Genomic DNA, 17,053 nt, shown 5'->3' on the forward strand with positions numbered 1-17,053 from the left:
CGTGGTCATGCCCTGCTCCATTACTTCCTTCCGCTTACCTCTGCATTCTGACTTACCTGTGCAACCTCCTTAAGCTCGCTAATACCATTGTCCTGAATGCGTGCATCAGTGAAGGGGTGCGATGAGGTCCTGCGCTGTATCACTGCTAGCCGTCTGCTACTCGAGGTCTCTGATGACAGAAAAGGAAAAAATTCTTAGAATGCTGGCTGCAAGGCAGACTGCCAAGCAGACATATGGGGACATCAGGTGAGGACAGAACCGAGCCTGTCTTTGATGCCTCTTGATGCTGCACAAAATCTGGAATGCAAAAAAACAGAACACGTGATTGCAAATATGAAATTCAGGATCACACAATGAAATATGAACCAGTGCAATATAAACTGGAGGGTGTTACAGTCTTAGGAAGTGGATGAAATTCAGAACCAGGAGAGCAAAGTCCTCATTAAAAACAATATGTGTCCCAAATTCTTTGTAAAATGCTCTGCATGCCAATATATTTTCCCTCCGGACTTCAACCACCTTAGTGGAGGATTGAGGGCTGGGGAAGATGTGCGTGTGTGTGTGTGTGTGTGTGTGTGTGTGTGTGTGTGTGTGTGTGTGTGTGTGCTGTGTGTATGCTGTGCATGTTTTTTGTGTGTGGTGTGTGTGTGTGGTGTTTATGTGGTGTGTGTGTGGTATGTGTGTGGGTGTGTGTGTGGTCTTTGTGTGGTGTGTGTCTGTGTGTGGTGTTTGTGCGGTGTGTGTCTGTGTGTTTGTGTGTATCTGTTGTGGTGTGTGGTGTTTCTGTGGTGCGTGTGTTTGTGTGTGCTGTGCAGTCTGTGTGGGTTTGTGTGTGCGTTTGGGTTGCGTGTGTGTATGTGTGTGTGAGACTGTGTGTATGGGTTGTGTGTGTGTTGTGTGGTGTGTATGGTGTTTGTGTGGTGCATGTGTATGTGTGTGTGGTGCGTGTGTGTCTATGGTGTTTGTGTGTGTCTGTGTGTGTGTGGTGTGTGTTTGGGTTGTGTGTATGTATGTGTGGGTACGTGTGTGGTGTTTGTGTGGTGCGTGTGTGTATGTGTGGTGTGTGTATATTGGTCTGTGTGTGTGTGGTGTTTGTGTGTGTGCACTTGTGTGTGCCATGTGTGCGTGGTATGTGTGTATGTGATGTGTGTGTGGTGTGTGTTTGTGTGTATGCGTGTGTGTGTCGTGTGTCTGCCTGTGTATGTCTGTCTGTGTTTGTGTGTGTATGTGTGTGTGATTGTGCATGGTGTGTGTCTGTCTGTGTCCGTCTGTGTGTGGTGTGTCTGTCTGTGTTTATGGGTGTGTGTGTGTGTATATGTGTGTGTTTGTGTGGTGTGTGTGGTGTTTGTATACTGTGCATGTGTATGTGTGTATGTGTTGTTTGTGTGTGTGGTGTGTGCGTGTCTGCATGTAAGTGAATGTGTGGTGTGTGTCTGCGTGTTTGTGTGTGTGTCTTGTGGTGTGTTTAATTGGTGTTTGTGTGCTGTGTGTGCATGTGGGTATGTGTTTGTGTGTGTGTTTGGGTTGTCTGTGTATGTGTGTGTGAGTCTATGTATAGATTGTGTGTGTGGTGTGTATGGTGTTTGTGTGGTGTATGTGTGTGTCGTGTGTGTCTGTTGTGGTGTGTTTGTGTGGTGTGTGATGTTTGTGTGCTGTGCGTGCCTGTGGGTATGTGTTTGTGTGTGTGTGCACGGTGTATGTGTGTGTGTGTGTTTGGGTGTGTGTTTGGGTTGTGTGTGTGTGCGTGTTTGGGTTTGAGTTTGGGTTGTGTGTGTGTAAGCGTGTGTGTTTGTGTAGTGTTTCTTTGGTGTGTGCATGTCTGTGTGGCTGTCTGTGTTTGTGTGTGTGATGTGTATATATGTGTGCTGTGTGTTTATGGTATGTATGTGTTTATGTGTGTGTTTGTGTGTGTGGTGCGTGTATGTGTGTGTGTGCGTGGCGTATGTCTGTTTGTGTTTGTGTGTGTGTGGTGTGTCTGTCTGTGTTTGTGTGTGTGTGGTGTGTGTGCATTTGTGGTGTGTTTGTGTGGTGCATGTGTTTGTGTGTATGGTGTGCGTGTGTGTGTGTGTGTCTGTGTTTGTGTGCATGTGGTGTGTGTGTGATTATGTATGTGTGTGTGTGTGTGTTTGTGTGTGTATGTATGTGTGTTTGTGTGTGTTTGTATGTGTGGTGTGCGTGGTGTGTGTCTTTCTGTGTTTGTGTGTGGTGTGTGTTTGTCAGTGTGTGTTTGTGTGCATGTGGTGTGTGTGGGTGTGTGAGTGAGTGACTGTGGTGTGAGTGAGTATGAGTTGTGTGTTTGTGTGTGTCTGTGTGTGTGCATGTGTGGGGGGTGTCTTGTTTGTGTTTGGTTTGTGTGTATGTGTCTGTGTGTGTGTGGTGAGCGTCTCAGAGAAGTCACAAATAAAATAACGTTCCCTGAAAAAACAATGAAGATTATTTTGAGCTTGGGCCAATGGGATGGATGATATTGAATTTTTTGAATTCACAAGACAATTAGGAAGGTCCGCATGAAAAGTTCTTTGTCCGGCATGTCAAGAATAACATTTCTGCCAGGGCCTTTTTTTTAACTCATTTATGGGATGTGGGCGTCACTGGCTGGGCCAGCATTTATTGCCCATCCCTAGCTGCCCTTGAGAAGGTGGTGGTGAGCCGCCTTCTTGAACAGCTGTAGTCCCTGTGGTTTAGATACACCTACAGTGCTGTTATGGAGGGAGTTCCAGGATTTTGACCCAGCAACAGTGAAGGAACAGCAATATATTTCCAAGTCAGGATGGTGAGTGACTTGGTGGGGAACTTGCAGGTGGTGATGTTCCCATCTATCTGCTTCCCTTGTCCCTCTAGATGGTATGATCATGGGTTTGGAAGGTGCTGTCTAAGGAGCCTTGGTGAATTCCTGCAGTGCATCATGTAGATGGTGCACACTGCTGCTACTGTGCGTCAGTAGTGGAGGGAGTGAATGTTTGTGGATGTGGTGTCAGTCGAGCGGGCTGCTTTGTCCTGAACAGTGTCAAGTGTTGTAGGAGTTGCACTCATTCAGGCAAGTGGGCAGTATACGACCACACTCCTGACTTGTTCCTTGTAGATGGTTGACAGGCTTTGGGGAGTCAGGAGGTCAGTTACTCGACACACGATTCCTAGCCTCTGACCTGCTCTTGTAGCTGCAGTATTTATATGGCTAGTCCAGTTCAGTTTCTGGTCAATAGTAACTCCCAGGAAGTTGATAGTGGGGAATTCAGTGATGATAATGCCATTGAACGTCAAGGGGTGATGGTTAGATTTTTCTTGTTGGAGATGGTCATTGCTTGGCACTTATGTGGTGCAAATGTTACTTGCCACTTGTCAGCCCAAGCCTGGATATTGTCCAGGTCTTGCTGCATTTGGACGTTGACTGCTTCAGTATCTAAGAAGTCGTGAATGGTGTTGAACATTGTGCAATCATCTGTGAACATTCCCACTTCTGACCTTATGATGGAAAGAAGGTCATTGATGAAGCAGCTGAAGATGGTTGGGCCGAGGATACTGCCCTGAGGAACTCCTGCAGTGATGTCCTGGAGCTGAGATGACTGACCTCCAACAACTACAACCATCTTCCTTTGTGCTAGGTATGACTCCAACCAGCGGAGAGTTTTCCCCCTGATTCCCATTGACTCCAGTTTTGCTAGGGCTTCTTGATGCCACACTCAATCAAATGCGGCCTTGATGTCAAGACAACACAGCCCAGTCCTGTTCACATCCTGGCATCCTCGCTTGTCTACTGTACATTCTGCCTGATTCGTCCTTCTATTACATTTACTGACTAGGAAAGTAAACCATTCTGCACGGCGATGGCTAGTTTTGCGCCATCACCTGTGATTAAAATTGAAAGAGATGCAGTGCATTTAATGCCCTCTTACAGATGCGGCTGACTGAGTGCTGATGACACGTCACCATGTGACACGGTGATCGTACAAAACAGCTAGTCTTTTCATTGATGTTTGCTTCATCATGAAAATGTCATTTCTCAAAAGGCCTTCAACACTGTTCGACATTCTGTCAGGTGCTGCTCAGCCCTTGCAGCCATCATTTTTCTGCAGATCCTATGTGGCAGGGATAGTGCGTGCAGATTTAATGCTGAGAAAGGGCATGGAGTGCTCAAAGGGTTTGTCTTGTGTCCTTCTGCCCTATACTGAAGGCAGCTGGGATGCAAGCATCACAGGTACTGGATTTCACAATTTGTGTTGACATAATCGTGCACAGCAACTAAATGCCCCAAAGATTGCCAACCTTCCAGGATTTCCCTGAATGTCTCCTGGAATGAAAAGTTAACCTCTTGGACACTGCTGAAAGCAACCCTGGAGAAAAATCTCAGTGGTCAATTAAATTAAAATTGTTGGTTTCCCTTTGGACATTTGTTTACTGGTTAATGAGTAGAAACGGTTGTTTGGCTGAATCATCCAGTTGGGGAACAGTCCTTTCAATTGGCATGAGTCGGCAAGGCAGTGTTTGGAGGGGCATGGTGATGGGCGACCAGTTGACCAATGGCGAGAGAGCAGAAGGTGGTTTGGTTGGAGGCAACCGCCCAATGTTGAAACCGCCAAGGATCCCTCCAATCAGAATTGGTAACCGTGAACACCTCCCAACACACCCCCACCACCCTCCCTCACTCCTCCTGACAACTGACTTCTTCTGTCATTTGCTTGTTTCTTTGTGGACTAGGGTTGTCTCCAAAGGGCTCACGATTTTCTGAAAATTCCCAGGGGCACGGAGGTTAAAGTTGGGTTCACTTCACCTGCATCGTCCTGTGGAGAAGCAGGACAAGGACTTGAGACTTTGCGGAAAGCAGAGAGCAGAAACTGTCCACAGGGTGAGAGGAGTTTCTGGGAGAGTAGCCTCAGGCCACGCACAGTTAGAAAACAGAGTCCTGGGAGCGGGGAGTCCAGGTCAAGACATGATGCACATGAGAAAATTGTACCCCCTGTGCCCTGAGCTCATGTTGATACATTTCCAAGTGGGCCACCTATTCTCCACTACCTTATCCACATAGACATTCATGACCTGCCATGTTCACATCCTGCCATCCACCCTCAACACTTCCTGGCACCGATCACTGAGTGGAGATCAGGAGGAGGCGCAACAGATAGTGCTCTTTTTGCCCTCTACCTGGTAGCTGAGGGCAAGTGTAGTGTCCTATGACTCTACCCCAATTGGAATATCAGCTAGATGTCAGCATTAAAATCATGAACAAGGCACTAAACAGATATCACTGCTTGCAAACAAGCAATAAATGTTGGCCTAGCTAGTGACACCCACATCCCATCAACAAATAGTATTATTAAGCACACTTAGGGTGAGCACTGGCTTGAATAAATATTGACACCTCCTCTTTCCTTCGCTCCAACATTGGTGGCCAGAGCTTCGGCTGACTAGGCCCTAACTCTGGAACTCCGTCCCTAACCCTCTCTGCCTCTCTCTCTCTCCTCCTGTAAGTTACTACTTAAAACCTTTCAACCTGCTTCCAGGAATGAGAGATAGGATAGACTGGAAAAGCAATGGTTGTGTGTTCGCCTTAAGAGGAGGGAAGGTTGAGAGGAGATTTGACAGAGGTGTTCAAAGCCATGAGGGGTCCGGACAGGGCAGATGGAGTGAAACTGTTCCCCATTGGCAGAAGGGTTGAGAACCAGAGGGCACCGATTTAAGGTGACTTGCAAAAGGGCCAAAGGCGACATGAGGAAGAACCTTTTTACACAGTGAGTGGTTAGGATCTGGAATGCATTGCCCGAGACAGTGGAGACGATTCAATCATGGCTTTCCAAAGTGAATTGGATAATTATCTGAAAATAAAACATTTGCAAAGCTATGGAAAGGGGTGTGGGACTCAGCGAGTCGCTCTTGCAGAGAGCTAGTACAGACATGATGGGCCAAGTGACCTTCTTCAATGCTTCTTTTTGACCAGGCTATTGATCAGCTGTCCTAATATCACCTTATGTGACTCGGTACCAAATTTCTGTCTGCTAAGGCTGCTTTAAAGCATCTTTGGGATGTTTTACTATGTTATTTGATTACAAATTGTTGTCTTTTTTTTGGAGTTTCAAATTTCAAATTTAAAAATGCAATGATATGCAGTGCACATCATTGCAAGACTGCATCTTTTACAAAGTTGATGAGTTATTCTATGGGGAGCACCCCCCCCCACCCCCCCCACACACCCCCCTTCCCCCACCCCCAACAGTGCAAGCCATTCTGACCAGAAAGGCCCAAGTTCAATTCCAATCTGTGCTTAGCTAGCTGAGCAGCAATTTGACCCTGAAAACTGGCCTCAGCACCATTGGATGAGGAAGGGCATCTCCATTCCTGGCCACTAGCCATTGACTCATTCTGTTCAGTGGACGAGTTCAGTCAAGACAGAATATGTGTGATGCCAGCCCCTGTCAAATGGCTTGCTAACATATAGGAAACATCAATGAGAAAAGTCCATTTGTCACAGCCCAATAGTGCCCTAACCCTCTTATTGTAGCATCCAGCTGCATTTTAAATGCCCTTAATGGTTAAACCCATCTGGCAGATCGTTCCATTTATCACTCTTGAGTAAAGGCATGCTTCCTAATATTTCTTCTAAATTTACTTTTCACCAGTTTAAATTTAGTTTCCCTGTATAGCTTAAAGCAATATTTGTTTGGTGGTACAGAACTTAAGTATTGCTGAAAAAAGAGACATGTCAAAGCTTTTCATCTTGCACTCATCAGGGCACTTTACAACTATACCAATATAAGAGGAAAACAACATTTTATACTGCATGAGAAGAGTGCTGATTGTTCGCCAAGCGGACTCTTATTGGTAGAAGTGTTGCCATGGAGAATGCACCAGTAATGGTGACTGACAGTTAACTGCCAAGCATTGTTGATATTTAAACCATGCAGCTTGACTCTAATTGGTCAAGGCATTGCCCTGAGAAATGAGCCAGTGAATGGCTGTCACTTACTTTGTTTAGCTGAAACAGGTGCAATGCGTGTACCTGTTCTTTCTGCCTGCAAATACATATATTAATACACAGGGCCCTGTTCTTTGCCGTTGGAAGTGGCATAGCACACAGCAAGTGTTATGATTGGGAATGCACTGCCTGAAAGGTTGGTGGATTCAAATTCAATAACAAATGTAATAACTTTAAAAAGGAAATTGAATTTATACTTAGAAACATTTGCAAGGCTATGGGGAAAGAGTAGGAGAGTGGGACTAATTGGAAAGCTCTTTCAAAGAGCCAGCAGAGGTGAGATGGATTGAATGGTCTCCTTCAGCTTTGTCAGCTTCTATAATTCCCCTAGCATGGTCTGCCCAGTGCATTGTGAAACCTTAGTAAATCCATTCCTTATATATTTATAATATTTAATTGGCATTTGGAAAGCTGCGTATTATTAATGATCAGCAAGGAGTAGTCAAAATCAGCATTAAATTTAATTCACGATTTGTCTACCCATTTGCAGAGCTGAATTAAATCCTGTGCTGAATGCTCAGTCTCTGTTGCTGTCCAGCCATGTAGAACTTCCTCCAGTTCTGAATGATTCATTCACAGCTTTAAGCAGTGACCTACAAGCTTCCTTCCTTAACTTGTTCAAAACTCTCGGCCATATGCCAAGATGTTTGTTATTTATTAAGTACCTCTGCCATCAAGATTTCTTAAGTCCTCGAGGATATTGGGTGTACTGCAAAGATTGAGTAGCAATTGGTGAATTCTTCTGAGGCATGTTTGTTTCTTATTTTACCTTCTCTGGTTTATTTGGCACCAGTTTCACCCTCTTTGCAATGGAACGTTAAACCGAGGCCCTGTCTGCGCTCTCAGAGGACATGAAAGATCCCTCACCCCTATTTCAAAGAAGAGCAGAGGAGTTGGCCCCTGGGCCAATATTTACCCTTCAACCAACATCAAGAAAGTAGATTATCTTAGTCATTACCCCAGTGCTGCTTATGGGAGCTTGTTGTGTGTAAATTGTTGGCGTTTCCAACGTTACAACAGTGACCAGTTCTTCATCAGCTGTCTTGCGTTTTGGGATGTCCTGAGGTCATGAAAGTTGCTATAGAAATGCAAGACTTTCTCCTTACGTTTACTGTTTTAGAAAAGAAGCTATAGCCTTTTAAAAGGCAAGACTCAATGGGCTGGCCCGTCAATACAAACAGGAGGTGTAAGGGAGCTGCTGACACACAGCAAGCTGTACCCCTCCCCAGCAAGTGTTAAACACCTTCAGGAGAGGATTAAGGAGGGGGCGGGGACACAGAAAACGAAAGATTAAAAATGTCTTATGAGGCAGTCTTACCGGACGACTGTGCCCCTCTAACCTTAGACTCGAATGAGCAGCTCCAACAATGTGCAGGGTGCGACTGGATTTTTTTTGCACTGCTGGTTTGCTTTCTCTCGTGGTTAAGGCTCTTGCACATCCCCCATCGGGAAGCAGCCAACGCCAGACTAATCTGGCTGACAGCCAAGTTGAAGATCGAGGATTAGAAGGTGGTTGCGGTGATCCTCTCTCTATAACCATCAGCTCCCCATGGATTCAGTAATGACTCCAGCTCTATGCAGTGCTCGCCTTCAGATTAGCCAGAGTGCTGCACATTCCCAGGCACCTACCCATTGCTCCCCAGGAAATATTCAGAATCATTCATCTCCCCCCAGAAAAAGGACAGTGGGGTAGTTTTAATCATTTTCCATTTCTTGCTGTGTTTAATTAGTTTAGACATGAACTGCACTGAAGCCTGGCTTTCAAAGGGGGCAAAACTATTCCAAGTAATGATCTATATTTGTGTTTGAACCTTTCCTGTGTTAAAGACAATTCATAGCTCCTTCTAAATACCGTTGTGTAGGACGTGGGAGCGATTGTTATAACTTGAAAGCCAGAACTGATATAACCAGGAAAGAGACACTTAAACCAACATCACACCAACAAGCAGCATTTGCAGGTAAGACAGCATGTCCCACTAGGAATGAATTTGACAGAGTAAATGTCATAGTGCAAACTAGAATCTGCCAATACCTCAAATTTAAAATTTACATCCTTGTTTTCTAATCCCTCCATGGGCTCACCCCTCCCTATCTCTGTAACCTCCTCCAGCCCGACAACCCTCCGAGGTATCTCCAATTCTGGCCTCTTGCGCCTCGCCAATTTTAATTGCTGCACCATTGGTGGCTGTCCCTTCAAGTGCCTGACCCTTGAGCTCTGCAATTCCCTCCCTAAACCTCTTCAACTTTAAGATGCTGCTTATAACCTACATCTTTGACCAAGCTTTGAGTCACCAACCCTAATATCGCATTACGTGACTCAGTGTCATATCTTGTCCGACAGTGTTCCTGGAAAGCACCTTGTGATGGCTCACTACGTAAAGGACGCCATAGAAATGCAAGTTTGTTGTCGACTTCGGTCGAGGAAAAGGAAGGCAGGAAACCAGCTGTCAACAGATGGTGGTTTCACTAAGGGCTGAATTTTACACACTTCGGGTGTGTGCCTGACCTAATCAGGTGTAAAATCACGCGTCCCAACATCATTGTGTACTCGCGCGATATTTCGCTCGGCAGGTGTGCGCAAAAGTCGGAAGCGTGCCCCCCCGACAATTAAGAGGACCATGAAGCCCATGAATGGTGCAATTGTCTCCAATTTTCCATGGCCCGCCCAACCTTACAGTTAATGGTTGGATGAATCGGCCAGGGGGACTTTGCATTTTTCACCAAACCTCATCCAAGGTCGGGATGAAATTTCCATTATGAAGTAAAATGAAAATTACTATCTGTGGACGGCATTTTTGTCAGCTACATTTTCTGGTCTTTATGATGCATGGACATCTCTTTGCAGCTTTACAAACCTTTATGTTAGCATTTTCAGGTCTGCAGCTCCCTGAGACAGCTCTCTGTCAGCGCTGACCCACGCCCGCAGAAACGTCATCGCCCGCCCTCTTCCCACCCTCACCCCGGCAACGCTGAGCTTTTCAGCACACGTTTTGCTCTGGCGGCCATCAGGGGTCAATCGCAGTGGGGGCCCATTTCCCGCCGATCACAAGGTTAAATTCAGACCCCAGTGTTCAAAGGAAAATAGGAAACGCTGGACCAAAAATAGGCCAAGGTCCACCTACTTTGCCTTCTACAGTTCTAGTCACTGCATGATACAACAATAATAGAGTGTTGGTTGATCATGTGAATCAATCTCTAGTCTTTAATCTACAGTATAGATCCAGATGTGAGGCAAGGAAAGGCCCCAGTTTTGGGGTTCGTATTTAATTATATATTAGGACAAAGTGGTTGGCTTTAAGAAGCATCTTAAAAAGAGAAGAATGAGGCAAAGACGTTTAGAGAGGGAATTCCAGAGCTTAGGGCCTAAGGCAGCAGAGCGATAAAAATCGGGAATGAGCAAGAGGCCGGAATTGGAGAGCTTGAAAACTGAGGCTGTGCCCGTCCAGGAGTCAATGTGGATCAGCGAGCACAGGGATAAGTCATGGGTGAACATGATTGGTCATGAGATATAACATAAGTCGTTTTGGATGAGCTAACAGAGGGTGCAATGTGGGACCGCTGGCCAGGAGTACATTGGAAAAGTCCAGAGAGGAGAGAAAACTTAGATGAAGAAAAGTTGCAGGCCTACGTACTGTTAAAAACAAACTCCTCAAAACTCTCCTGCATATAATCGCATGTTATCCAAACCAGCCAACACGCAGAACTACCACACACAGATTAGCAGCGTCTCCTTGGTAATTTAAAAAAAAATTAATTTCACAGCCAATAAGGAAGCAATTTCAGCTTGACATCACTGTAAAATAATGCTCTCTAACTGCTCATTATACTGCAACCTTCTGGGAATCTTGCTTAAATGCTATTTTGGTTAACTAGATGTTGGCAGTCACTGGATTCACGGTTCATTCTGTGAATCATGTTCCCCATTTGAATCCCATGATCGACGTGCATGGAAACAGAACAATCGCTAGCATCAGCCAGCCTTTATACTTTCCAAAAGCAATCCCTCACTGGCTTCTCTCAACGCGGTGGGTGGAATATAAATGTAGAGTGAGCTACATCTGGAATCTAATTCAGGAATCCAGATACTACTGTATTTGCAGCTGGAATGGTGTGGCTACATGAGGGACAGTTTCATCAATCTTATGACCTAGTGCAGGAGTTGATGTTCAGGAATTTTCAATCCACAGGGAATATGGCCATGCTCCCATCTTTTGGATGAGACATTCAACCAAACGCTTATTCCCTGGAGTTTAGAAGAATGAGAGGCGATTTCATTGAAACCTACAAAATTCTGAGGGGGTTGACAGGAGATTGTTTCCACAGGTCAGGGAACTGAAAGCCCTGGGGCACAGTTTCAGGATGAAGAGCTGATCATTTGGGACTGAAATGAGGAGAAATTAATTCACTCAAAGGGTTGTGAATCTTTGGAATTCTCTACCCCAGAGGGTTGTGGATGCTCAGGCTGGGACAGACAGATTTTTGGTCTCTCAGGGGATTAAGGGATATGGGGAGTGGGTGGGAAAATGGAGTTGAAGCCCAAGATCAGCCATGATCGTACTGAATGGCAGAGCAGGCTCGATGGGCTGGGTGGTCCACTCCTGCCCCTATTTCTTGTGCTCTTGTGTTCAAGCCTCCTTCTGCTCTGTCAGGTGGATGTAAAAGGTCCCATGGCACCGGTTCAAAGGAGAGGAATGGAGGCCTCGAGTGACATAACTGGCACAGATTTGCTGGTCTTTCTCCCATAGCCAGTGGTGGGATCTTGCTGTGCACACACAGCTGCCGCATTTCCCTATATTACAATGGCGACTGTATGTCTAATGACGGCATTGCCTGTTCAGCATTTTGGCTGCCTTCAGGTTGTGAGAGAGAGTGCAAGTTCTCTCCTTTCCTGAGTGTGCACTCACAGCCCCTCACCAGCAGCATGAATGTCTTTATCCCTAAAATCCGCCTTTGACTTTATCATCAGCTGTAAAGAGAAAAAAAATAAATCTTGCTTTGATTTGTTGGGTGGAGTGTAAATTTGGGGGAGCTATTAAAATTGGGGATGCACAAGAGGCTAGAATTGGAGGAACGCCAGTTACCTCGGAGGGTTCTAAGGCTGGAGGGTTGGCAACAGAGATAGGGAGGGGCAATGCCTGCATGGAGGAATTTGAAAACAAGGATGACTGTCTCTTATCAAAGTGCTGTCAGATCAGGAGCCTGTATATGACAGTGAGCACAGGGCAATGGGTGAACAGGACTTGCTGCAGGTTAGAATCTGGGGAGCAGATAAATGAGACTATTGTGCCATTAAATGTTTCATTTTATTTTATATAGAGCAGGCACTGGCGGCAGAGATAAAGCACAAAGCTATATCAATAGACTATTTGGAGACGAGACAGATTAATGAGAACTTATTGACTGGGAGACTCTTTAATATTCAGCGTGTAACATTCAAGACTGTTCGCTTCCCCTCCCCCGTCTCCCTTCTCTGCTTGCTTACAGAGACTGGGGAGGGGAAAAAAAGAGTAAAAATCATCAAGTTGCGCTGAATAAGAACAGTATTTAAACATAACCACCAAAGTGACAAAGGGCCTCATTGTGCCTGAGGTGGGAGGGAGGGAAGCAGCTCCACCACTCGGTCATCTGGGTCCCAGAGCTGAGTAAAGGCAGTAACAGCACCTGCTGCTATAGGCGGGGGGAGGGGAAGGAGGTTAAAGGTCAATCCTCAGCAACATTACTGGATAATAAGGCATTAAAAATGTCTAGACAGCTCCTCGGGGATTATTTGCCTTGACACCTGTTCATTCTTTCTCTCTTTCTCTTGCACTCCTTTTCCCCCTCTGTATCTCTGTCCCTTTCTCTTAGTTTGTCATGCTATCTTTTTGTATTTCCTACCGCGTGGCTCCGACTGTCTGTTTTTCAGAGTGTGTGTTTCTCTCTATCAATCTTTCTTTTTTCTTACTCTGGTTTCTCTCCCTGCCTGCTTGCCTGTTTCTCTGTATCTGTCTGTGTCAATCTATCTCTCACCCCCACAATTCTCGGCATCTCTGTTCTCTGCCTCTATCCTTCCCTCTGTCTCTCAGACTGTCTACCTAAGCATCTACTCTCACTCTGTCTTCCATCATTCTCTGACTCTGGTGTCTCTCAGTCTCCCTCCCTTTGTTTAGGTCGTTCTCTCCATGATCCCATCTCCCTGCTCAGGTGGATGTAAGATCTTGGAGCTCCATTTTTAAAACGAGCAGGGGAGTTCTGTTTTTGCTGGGGAGTTATCTCTGTTGTCCCAACCACTATTTATTTCTCAATCAGCATCATTAAAGAAAAACAGACTATCTGGTCATTATCACTGTTTGTGGGATCTTGCTGTGCGCAACTTGGTTGCCATGCTTCCTACATTACAACAGTGACCACACTTCGAAAGTTCTCCATCGACTGCGAAGCACTTTGCGATGCCCGGTGGTCATGAAAAGTGTTATATAAATTCGAGTCTTTCTTCCTTTAAGAACCTCAGTAAATCCAAGAGCACTTTGCACTTTTGAAGTGTACGGTCACTCACAGCAGCCAATTAAGCCAGGGGAAAGCAGGAAAAGAAAGACTAGCATTGCTTATCGTACCTTTCACAACCTCAGCTTGTCCCCAAGTGCTTTACAGCCAATAAAATGCTTTTGAAGTGCACTCACTGTTGTAAGATAGGAAATGTGGCAGTCAGTTTTCACACAGCAAGCTTCCACACGTGGCATGAAGATAATACCAGATAATCTGTTTTAGCTGTTGATTGAGGAATAAATGTTCACCATGGCACCAGGTGGAACTCCCATGCTCAGCTTTGATGCTGCGAATCATTCAAATGTCCATTGACCCTGGGGGGGGGGGGACCAGAAGATCCCATCGATAGCGGGGGGCTGGAAAATTCCACCCAAAGAATGGTTAGAGCACAGAAGGAGGCCATTCGGCCTGCCATGTCCATACTAGCTCTCTACAAGTGCAACTCAATTAGTTCCACTCGCCCACTTTTCTCCGTAGCCCTGAACCTTTTTCCATCTACAGGTGCTTATCCAATTTCCTTTTGAAAGCCACAATTGCTTCTGCCTCTATCATACTCTCAGGCAGTGCATTCCAGACCCTAGCCACGGGCTGCTTAAAAATGTTGCCTTTGGTTCTTTGACCAAACAGTTCATCTCTCAGTGATGTTGGTGGAAGGATAAAGACTGGCCTGTCATCAGTGAGAACCCCTCCCACCCATTCCCCAAAACAGTGCCCGTGGGATCATCCACATTCCCAATGTACAACATCACATCTGAAAGACGGCATCCTCAAAAGTTGGGCACTCACCCGGGGCAACGGTATTGGGAGAAGTGGGGCAAAAGGCGAAGTTAAGGTATCAGCCATATCTGACTGAATGGCAGAAGAAGTTAGAGGGGCTGAATGGCTTCCTGCTGTTCCTATAGTCATCATTTGCCAGGAGCGAGGCCACACCCCAAAGTCCACTTGAGAGGGCACCAGGCTTCAGTCTACTATGAGGCCTCCAATAGTGCAGCACTCACTGAAGTATCAGCTTGAATTGTGTGCTCAGGTTTCTGGACTGGGACTTAACAAGCCCTCATCTCCCGACTCAGAGCAAAGAGTACATATGCTGACTTTTCACTCATCCAGCAGGGGGGGGTTCTTGGGTTTGCTACATAATCTGTTTCTTTAACCGAGCAACAGGACCAGTTGCCTAGGCCTGTGGCCTTAAGGTGTGACCACAGTTGATTCGTGAGGGGGCGAAGATGAGGCAAATCAAGAAGAAGAGGTTAGATGACAACATTGAAGTCTGGTAATTGGAGATGTAAGCAAGATTGATGTGTCCTGGTTTAATAGAACAAAATAATTTTGGTATAAATTGTAGGAAATTTTATACTTGAGAAGGAAAAAATTCATGGCTATGGAGAAGCAGCAACCAGGGAAGTGGGACTAATTGCATATATTTTTCTAACAGCTAGTACAGGCACACTGGGCCGAATAGCCTTCTTCTGTGCTGTGAAATTCAATTATTCTATTCTATGAATTGGTTGCTGCTAAAAGAGCATCAATCCAGGTAAGAGAATGAACTTGGAAGACAATTTGTTATGATATCGCCAGGTGCAAGTCACACAGGAACATTTTTCGGATGCAGTACTCTTTCCAACATGGTCAACTGCAATTCAATTCTGGCTGATGGGCTCAGAGTGACACCTTTAGATGATTGGGGCAAGTCACTCATTGAGGGCTGTGACATTGCAGAGGGAAGCAAGGGAGATGACAGCAAAATAAAACAGTAGGACAAAGACGGAGGATGTACAACTATATGCACGGAATGTCATTATATCAGCACAATATGAATCAGGAAGCATTGTGGGACATAAAGCCATTCATCCCTGATCCATACAGAGCTCAGAATGGATACAGTTCTTCTGTATAACACCAAAGCACCCACTTGCCTGACCCGAACCTTACAGAATTAGGCTGTGTCATGTCCTTAACCAGGCTTTAATGCTTTTTCTCAATATGCTGTCTAGCAAACTAAAGGAACTGGGCTGCTATTCTCAATGTTGAGGCAGTACAAACATAGTCAGCCCAGACACAATCTGCAGTTTCACAGATAACACTGCGGCAAATAATCCAAGTGGATCCAATTTCCTTCCAAGTTTTCTACTTTCTCTCCTGAAGATACAAACCCTTTCTTGGGTATGGTTGCATAAGTGTTGGTAGGCCAGTTTTTGTTATGCGATCTGAGAGGCTGATTAGGCTGCTTGTCTGTGGGGTCACAGCTGACCTTATCTTCACAAACTTATTAGCTAGGGTTATCATCTCTGGTTGGATGTAGCTTTCATCAAATTACCTCCTTCCTTTGATTGACGCCCTCCACCCAACTAACCATTTGGCATCCACCATGTCACTCTTAGGCTCATCATTACTTGGCTGGATGATTCTTGACTGTCGGTCAACAGCATTTTTTCCCAAGTTCCAACATTTTGATAACTCATATAACCAATCCTTGGTAATGTGCCTGTGATTTTGTTTCTCATGGGCGTTACTTCCGGCAGTTGTCCTGGAGATTAGCCTTCAATTCCTGGAGACTCCAGGGCAAATCTGGAGGGGTGGCAATTCTAAGTCTCGGACCGTGAATGAGACTGGGATGTTTGCTTCACTTTGGGAGGGCGAGGCCACTTGTGGAGAAGTCATCCCACTTCACCACAGACTGAGACTGGAATATGGGATCTTTCTGATCCAGTTTTACAGCATGCTCTGCATTTACTCAGTGAGTTATCAGACAGCACCTTCCTTAGACAGAACCTTCCAAACCCGCAACCACTGCCATCTAGAAGGACAAGGGCAGCATCTCCACTTGGAAGTTCCTTTCCAAGCCACTCACCATCCTGACTTGGAAATATATCACCGTTCCTTCACTGTCACTGGGTCAAAATCCTGGAGTTCCCTTCCTAACAGCACTGTGGGTGTACCTATACCACATGGACTGCAAGTGGTTCAAGAAGGCAGCTCACCACCACCTTTTCAAGGGGAATTAGGGATGGGCAATAAATGCTGGCCCAGCCAGCCACCCCCACATCCCATGAATGAGTAAAAAAAATTCAGGGTGCCCCATGGTTGATCCTTCTGTAGAACTTTCTAAATACAGCATAAAATGTAATGCAGCATGAAAATATCAGCACATTCCAAAAATGTTCTGTGTCCTTTGGAAATAATGCACAAGAATCCCAACACCAGCCAAATAACTTGACATTCAAATTTCCTGCATGGTGTATATTTTGCTGCCAACGACCATAGTCAGGTCTTGCAGCCTCCGTCGGATGTTCAGTTTGTTGAATCTAATCTACAGGCCATTTGTTAAGAAAACTTACCTTTGGATCAGGATTATGCTCAGATTAGGACTTTTACAAGCTCTGGATAAGGCAAGTTTTCATTAACAAATTGATCCTGTGGCCCAGTTAGCAGCTCAATTCAAAATGCTAGACACCAAACAGAATTAGTTCGGCAAACTTCTGGAATGTTCCTCTGCTCTCTCTCCCTCCCTCCCTCTCTCTCTCTCTCTCTCTGGCCGACGTTGGCTCATAGATAGTTGTATTG

The 17,053-nt window shown here is 45.5% G+C and overlaps 1 long non-coding RNA gene across 1 annotated transcript in view; it reads right to left on the minus strand.

The window, feature by feature from the left end:
- LOC121271193 overlaps positions 1–17,053 on the minus strand; it is an 84,555-nt gene that overhangs the window by 44,415 nt on the left and 23,087 nt on the right. The window contains exon 2 of the long non-coding RNA XR_005941691.1: positions 57–169. This is a non-coding gene — a long non-coding RNA (uncharacterized LOC121271193). The remainder of the gene's footprint in view (positions 1–56; positions 170–17,053) is intronic.

Source organism: Carcharodon carcharias, chromosome 30, assembly GCF_017639515.1.
Source record: "Carcharodon carcharias isolate sCarCar2 chromosome 30, sCarCar2.pri, whole genome shotgun sequence".
Taxonomy (NCBI): Eukaryota; Metazoa; Chordata; class Chondrichthyes; order Lamniformes; family Lamnidae; genus Carcharodon; species Carcharodon carcharias.